This window comes from Ornithorhynchus anatinus, chromosome 7 (assembly GCF_004115215.2).
Source record: "Ornithorhynchus anatinus isolate Pmale09 chromosome 7, mOrnAna1.pri.v4, whole genome shotgun sequence".
In the NCBI taxonomy this organism is placed as follows: domain Eukaryota; kingdom Metazoa; phylum Chordata; class Mammalia; order Monotremata; family Ornithorhynchidae; genus Ornithorhynchus; species Ornithorhynchus anatinus.
This window is the reverse complement of record NC_041734.1, coordinates 26193550-26201473: the sequence shown is the minus strand read 5'-3', so window position 1 is coordinate 26201473 and position 7924 is coordinate 26193550.

Genomic DNA, 7924 nt, shown 5'->3' with positions numbered 1-7924 from the left:
GCAGTAAGGTAGCCGTTTGGGTGGAGAGGAAAGGGCGGATCTTGGCGATATTGTAAAGGTGAAACCGGCAGTTCTCGGTAACGGATAGGATGTGTGGGGTGAACGAGAGAGACGAGTCAAGGATGACACCGAGATCGCGGACCTGAGAGACGGGAAGGATGGTCGTGCCATCCACGGTGATAGGGAAGTCTGGGAGAGAACCGGGTTTGGGAGGGAAGATGAGGAGCTCAGTCTTGCTCATGTTGAGTTTTAGGTGGCGGGCCGACATCCAGGTGGAGACGTCCCGGAGGCAGGAGGAGATGCGAGCCTGAAGGGAGGGGGAGAGGAAAGGGGCGGAGATGTAGATCTGCGTGTCATCTGCGTAGAGATGGTAGTCAAAGCCGTGAGAGCGAATGAGTTCACCAAGGGAGTGGGTGTAAATGGAGAACAGAAGAGGGCCAAGAACTGACCCTTGAGAAACTCCAACAGTTAAAGGATGGGAGGGGGAGGAGGCTCCAGCGAAGGAGACCGAGAATGACCGGCCAGAGAGGTAAGAGGAGAACCAGGAGAGGACGGAGTCCGTGAAGCCAAGGTGAGATAAGGTATGGAGGAGGAGGGGATGGTCGACAGTGTCAAAGGCAGCAGAGAGGTCAAGGAGGATTAGAATGGAGTAAGAGCCATTTGGATTTGGCAAGAAGGAGGTCATGGGTGACCTTAGAGAGAGCAGTCTCGGTAGAGTGGAGGGGACGGAAGCCAGATTGGAGGGGGTCCAGGAGAGAATGGGAGTTAAGGAATTCTAAGCAGCGATTGTAGACGAATCGTTCTAGGATTTTGGAAAGGAAGGGCAGTAGGGAGATAGGGAGATAACTGGAGGGGGAAGTGGGGTCAAGAGTGGGTTTTTTTAGGATGGGGGAGACGTGGGCATGTTTGAAGGCAGAGGGGAAGGAGCCATTGGAGATTGAGTGGTTAAAAATAGAAGTTAAGGAAAGGAGGAGGGCAGGGGCGATGGTTTTAATAAGGTGAGAGGGAATGGGGTCTGAGGCGCAGGTGGAGGGGGTGGCACTTGAGAGGAGGGAGGAGATCTCCTCTGAGGATACTGCAGGCAAGGATGGGAAAGTAGGGGAGAGGGTTGATGGGGGGGAGGGGAGAGGCGGAGGGGTGACTTTGGGGAGCTCAGACCTGATTGTGTTGATTTTTGTGAGGAAATAGGTGGCCAGATCATTGGGGGTGAGAGTTGGGGGAGGGGGAGGAACAGGGGGCCTAAGGAGAGAGTTAAAGGTCCGGAACCATCGGCGGGGGTGACGGGCATGGGTGTCGATGAGGGAGGACAAGAAGTTTTGCCTGGCGGAGGAGAGGGCAGAGTTAAGGCAGGAAAGGATAAATTTGAAGTGTGTGAGGTCGGCTTGGTGCTTGGACTTTCGCCAGCAGTGCTCAGCAGCTCGAACATAGGAGCGTAGGAGGTGGACAGAGGAGGTGATCCAGGGCTGTGGGTTAGTGGAGCGAGAGCGGCGGAGGGAAAGGGGGGCGAGAGAATCGAGATGAGTAGAGAGGGTGGAGTTGAGAGCGGAGACCTGATCATCGAGAGTGGGAAGTGAGGACAGGGCGGCAAGGTGAGGAGAGATGCTTTTGGAAAGACAGATGGGATCAAGAGAGCGGAGGTCTCTGTGGCGCAGTAGCGAAGATTTGCAGGGGGAGGGAGTGTGAGAGATGAGGCAGGTGAGAAGGTTATGGTCAGAGAGAGGGATTTCAGAGTTGGTGGAGGGAGGAGATAGTGCAGTGGTAGGAGATGATGAGATCGAGGGTGTGGCCGAGTCGGTGAGTGGGCGCAGTATGGTGGAGGAGGAGGTCAGCAGAGTCGAGGAGGGATAGCAGGTGGGCGGCAGAGGAGTCATCGGGTACGTCCATATGGATGTTGAAGTCTCTGAGGATCAGAGTGGGCAGAGAGAAGGAGAGAAGGAAGGTGAGAAAGGGGTCAAAGTGGTTGAAGAAGTCGGAGGTGGGACCGGGAGGGCGGTAGATGACAGCGACAAGTATCTGGAGAGGGTGGTAGAGGCGAATGATATGGGCTTCGAAGGAGGGGAAGGAGAGGGAGGGGGGAGGAGGGATAGTGCAGAAGCGGCAACAGGGTGAGAGGAGGAAGCCGACGCCTCCTCCCTTACCGGTGAGTCTGGGGGAGTGGGAGAAGGAGAGGCCTCCGCTGGAGAGAGCGGCGGCGGAGACCGTGTTTTCGGGAGTGAGCCACGTTTCTGAAAGGGCGAGGAGGAGGAGAGAGCGGGAGAGGAAAAGGTCATGGATGAAAGGTAGTTTACCTGTAATAGAGCGGGGGTTCCAGAGGCCACACTTCAAAGTAGCTGTGGGTGCAAGGGGGAGAGGGAGGGAAGGGCGGGGGAAGGGGAGGGTTTGGATGGGAAGGAGGTGGCGGGGCCCTGGATGGGGAGAGGGGGATGAGGGGTAGCGGTGGGACAGTAGGACTGGGATGGGGCATGGGTGGGGAAGAGAGAAAGGGGGAGGGGGTGAGGAGGGGGCTTGGTGGGAGGGAGAGTAGGGGGAGGGGGAAGAGGGGTAGCGCTGGTAAAGTGGGGTTCTAGGGCGGGGGAGGGGGGGAGGAGGCAGAGGAGAGAGCGGGAAAGAGCTGAGCGAGAGAGGGGAAGGGGAAGGGGAGGATAGGAAAGGGCGGGAGGGAGGAGGTGGGGAGGAGGGACATGGTGAGGCCAGAGAGGTGGGTGGCAGCACTGACAACGATAAACAGTAACAAACGAAATTGGTAATATAGCAACATGATACAGTATGATACAATACAGTAGTGTTAATAAGCGGGCGATGACCAGGGTCGGGGGTAGGCTGGATTAAGGGGCGACCTGATCAAACTCAAAGTCAGGCGGCTGGTGAGGCCAGAGAGGTGGGTGGCAGCACTGACAATAAACAATAACAAGCAAAATCGCTAATATAGCAACGTGGTACAGTGAGATACAATACAATAGTGTTAATAAGCAGGCGATGACCAGGGTCGGGTCCCCCGACCCTACCTGATCAGACTCAAAGTCAAGCGGCTAGCAGCCAAGAGAGTCCCAGAGCTCATGACCAAATGTCCCTGAGGCGGCGGGGGAGATGAATCACCTCAAGGGGGAAGAGGGAGTGAGGGTTTCCCAAAATGGCCGCCTCAGGCGGAGTGGGGGGGGCGGTTGGGGAGCCCAATGTCCCCGGGCCCGAGCAGGGGGACACAATGTCCCCAGAGGACACAATGTCCCTAGGACCGAGCAGGGGAGCACAATGTCCCCAGGGTCGAGAAGGGGAGCGCAATGTCCCCAGGCCCGAGCGGGGGGGTGGAATGGGAGCTGGTGGCTGGGGGTCTGTGGGGGCGAAGATCCTTAGTGTCGGAGTTTCCGAGCGGGGGTGCGGAGGTCCAGGTTGGGAAAGGATGAGGTGGGCGCGGGTCCGGGCGGTCCAAGGCTCAGCTCCCCGGGGGAGGCAGAGGAGGCGCAGATGAGTCGGCGAGCGGCAGGCGAAGGGGGGGCTTGTTGGGAATCGGGGCCGGGCGGGCCGAGGCTGCGCCTCAGGGGAGCAGAGATTCCAAGCCCAAGCAGTAATGGCTCCAAGGCTCCGGGCGATGACAAGGCTCGGCTTCCCGAGAGAGGGGGGCGGTCTCGGCGTGGATGAGTCCGCGGTTGGTGGCCAAAAAGCAGCCCCAGGGGAGCAGAGATCCCGAGCCTCCTATGCCAGACTGCTTCTCCGGAGGGTGTTGGGTTGGGGTGGTCCCCGACCTTATCCTCTGGTCATGTGCTCTCCATGCAGTCCCTGGGAGCATTCATTTGTTAATTCATTCACTTGTATTCATCCAGCGCTTAAAACGTGCAGAGCACTATGCTAAGGGATTGGGAGAGTACACTATAACAATAAACAGACACATTCCCTGCCCACAACGAGCTTACAATTTAGAAGGGGAGACAGACACTAATATAAATAAATGACAGCTATGCACGTAAGTACTGTAGGGCTGGGGCAGGGGATGAATAAAGGAAAGAGGCAGGACAATACAGAAGGGAGTGGGAAAAGAGAAAAGGAAGGCATAGTCAGGGAAGGCCTTTTGGAGGACATGTCCTTTCAATTAGGCTTTGAATGGCGTGAGAGTAATTGTCTGTCAGATATGAGGAGGGAGGGTGTTTCCAGGCGAGAGGCAGGACATGGGCCTGGGTGTCAGTGGTGAACGCTCTGGACATGTCACTCCCCTCCTTAAAATCCTCCAGTGGTTGCCTATCAACCTCAGCACGAAACAGAAACTTCTCACTCTGGGCTTCAAGGCTTTCCATCACCTTGCCCCCTCCTACCTCTCCTCCCTTCTCTCCTTCTACTGCTCACCCCACACGCTCGGCTCCCCTGCCGCTCACCTCCTCACTGTCCCCCGTTCATGCCTATCCCACCGTCGACCTCTGGCCCACGTCCTACCACTGTCTTAGAATGCCCTCCCTCCTCACCTCCGCCAAACTCTCTTCCCTTCTTCAAAGCCCTACTGAGAGCTCACCTCCTCCAAGAGGCCTTCCCAGACTGAGCTTCCCCTTTTCCCTCTGCTCCCTCTGCTCCCTCTCTGCTCCCCCTTCACCTCCCCTCAGCTAAGCCCTCTTTCCCTCCTTTCCCTCTGCTCCTCCCCCTCTCCCTTCCCCTCCCCTCAGCTCTGTGCTCATTTGTATATATTTTTATTACCCTATTTATTTTGTTAATAAGGTATACATCCTCTTGATTCTATTTATCATGATTAAGTTGTCTTGTTTTTGCCTGTCTGTCTCCCCCGATTAGACTGTAAGCCCGTCAGTAGGCAGGGATTGTCTCTATCTGTTGCCGAATTGTACATTCCAAGTGCTTAGTACAGTGCTCTGCACATAGTAAGTGCTCAATAAATACTATTGAATGAATGAATGAATGAATGGTGAGATAGAAGAGATGGAAATAAAGTGAGGTTAGTATTAGAGGAATGAGAATCACGGGCCTCAGGAGTAGGAGCTATGGGAGAGGGGACACGGAACTCATGTACCAACCCTGTTATATTGTATTCTATCAAGTGCTTGGAACAATGCTCTGCACACACTAAATTCACAAAAACTACCATTAATCAATTGAATCTAGGCACTTCAAATAAAAGTACTAGACATAAATGCCTCTATTTCGGACAGAGAGTGGCCTGGCTGAAAACTGAATGACTAGCCAACCTACCTCCAGCTTCCTTTTCCAGACCCCGTTGACTCATCACTCAACAAGCATAGAGTTGGTGACAGTCCGCTCATTGCCCACATCACATGGCACAGCAAAAAGACAGAGCAAGGGGAGACAGAGCCTTTTACCACCCCAAAGACTTCCCAGTTCTTGCTCAAAGCAGAGCTCCCCAGCAGGAGTGAACAAGGGGGTCCCAACCAAAGGCTCTCTCCCCCAAGAAGAGTTTGTAGCTATTGATGAGGTGATTTGGTTGACAAAATCCCATCAAGCCCCAGTTTCTCAAAGTCTTCTCTTCATCCCTCCATTCCCTCCTAACCAATATCTGCTTTCTCTTCATTCTGGGACATCTCTCAAGAGGAGTGAGTGCTCCCACCTGATTTAAAACATCTAAGTGGTAATCAGTCAATCCTTCAGTGGACGGTGAGGGCATTGGAGACTAAAGAAGGGAGTTAAAGGTCTAGAATAATTGGTTTGGGCAACTATTAGCCTGGGTTCCCTGTGGATAGAGCACAGGACATTCTTCTCCTCCACTGTGCCACCTGATTCCTTCTTACTGTAACTGGATCTAAGTGATCCCAGGCCATTTAAAGGAAGGCAGCAGGGATCTCTTATCAGCTGGTCAGGGAGGTCAGTTACATGAATGAACAATTGAGGACTCACGTAGTGTGAAGTCAGTAGTAATGTCATGGTGAAATTTGAAAGTCCATAAAGAACTGCATGCCCTTTGCAGGAGAAGTGTCTTGGAATGTCAAAGGACAGTACTAAGAACAGCCAGATTAGGCACACTTCAATGATTGCAAGAAGTGCGGTCAGGGTCACAACTGTTCATTCAGCGTGGCTCAGTGGAAAGAGCATGGGCTTAGGAGTCAGAGGCCACGGGTTCTAATTCCGCCTCTGCCACCTGTCAGCTGTGTGACTTTGGGCAAGTCACTTAACTTCTCAGTGCCTCAGTTACCTCATCTGTAAAATGGGGATTAAGACTGTGAGCCCCATGTGGGACAGGGGCTGTGTCAGGAGACAGGAGGTTGGGATGTCAGCAAGGAGCTGATGCAGTGATCTACTTGGGATAGCTTAAATGATTGTATTAACATGACAGCAGTTTGGATGGAGAGGAAAAGTCAGATTTTATCAATGTTGTGAAGGCAAGACTGACAGGATTTGATGATGGAATGAATATAATACTAGTATTTGTTAAGCGCTTACTATGTGCTGAGCACTTTCTAAGCGCTGGGGTAGATACAAGGTATTCAGGTTGTCCCACGTGGGGCTCATAGTTTTACTCCCCATTTTACAGATGAGGTAACTGAGGCACAGATAAGTTAAGTGACTCGCCCAAAGTCACACAACTGACAAGTGGTGGAGATGGAATTAGAACCCGCGACCTCTGACTCCTAAGCCCGGGCTTTTTCCACTTAGTCATGGTACTTTCCCAAGTACTTAGTAGGGAAGCAGCATGATGTAGTGGATAGAGCACAGGCCTGGGAGTCAGAAGGTCATGGTCCTAATACCGGCTCTGCCACTTGTCTGCTGTGTGACCTTGGGCAGGTCACTTGACTTCTCTGTGCTTCAGTTACCTCACTTGTAAACTGGGCATTAGGACTGTGAGCCCCATGTGGGATAGAGACTATGTCCAACTCAATTTGCATGTATCCACCCCAGTGCTGAGTAGACTGGCATGTAGTGAGCGCTTAAATATACCATAATTATTATTATTATTATTACTGTACATTGTACACAGTAAGCACTCACTAAATACCACTGAAGGATTGACTGATTACCACTTAGATGTTTTAAATCAGGTGGGAGCACTCACTCCTCTTGAGAGATGACCCAAAATGAAGAGAAAGCAGATATTGGGTAGGAGGGAATGGAGGGATGAGGAAAAGACTTTGAGAAACTGGGGCTTGATGGGATTTTGTCAACCAAATCACCTCATTAGAGGTGAGAGAGGGACGGTCAGGGCATTGGAGGCTAAAGGAGGGAGTTGAAGGTCTAGAATAATTGGTTTGGGCATTGGCACGGAAGATGACGAGGGAGGAGAAGCAGTGCTATCAAATGGGAGAGAAAACCGAGAGAGAGAGAAAGCATATAAGGATGAACTGGAAGTTGCTAAAGCTGATCCAGTGCCTGGATTGCTGACACCAGCATACCTTGGCCCAAGCAAAGGAGTGGAGGAAAGGTACTGGCGGAGGTGAGTGGCGAGGGCAGGGGATGTAACGGGAATCCAGAGCTGGGGGTTGGTGATGTGAGCTAGACGGAGTGACAGCAGGGTGACAGAGTTAAGTTTGGTGTGGGGGGAGATGTTGGAGGCCTGAATTTGTACATTAAATATACTGAATAAGTGAATATTATCATTATCGAATGCCGTATAGTCGTTTCTAATTCATAGCTACTCTGTGGATATATTTTCTCCAGAATGTTCTATCTTCTGCCATAATCTGTAACCTTGCTGATAGTTCTTCCATAATCATGTCATGATTCCTATCCATCTAACTGCTGGTCTGACTCTTCCACACTTTCCTAGACACTTTCTAGCATTAGTGTCTTCTCCAGAGAATTAGTCCTCCTGATGATGTGTCCAAACTATGCTAATCTAAGTTGTCATTTGGTCTTCCAAAGGCCACATTGGTTTAATTTGCTCCAAAATCAATTTGTTTGTTTTTCAGGCAGTCCATGGTATTCACCCTTCTCCAACACCATATTTCGAAAGAATCAACGCTCTTTCTATCCTGTTTTTTCA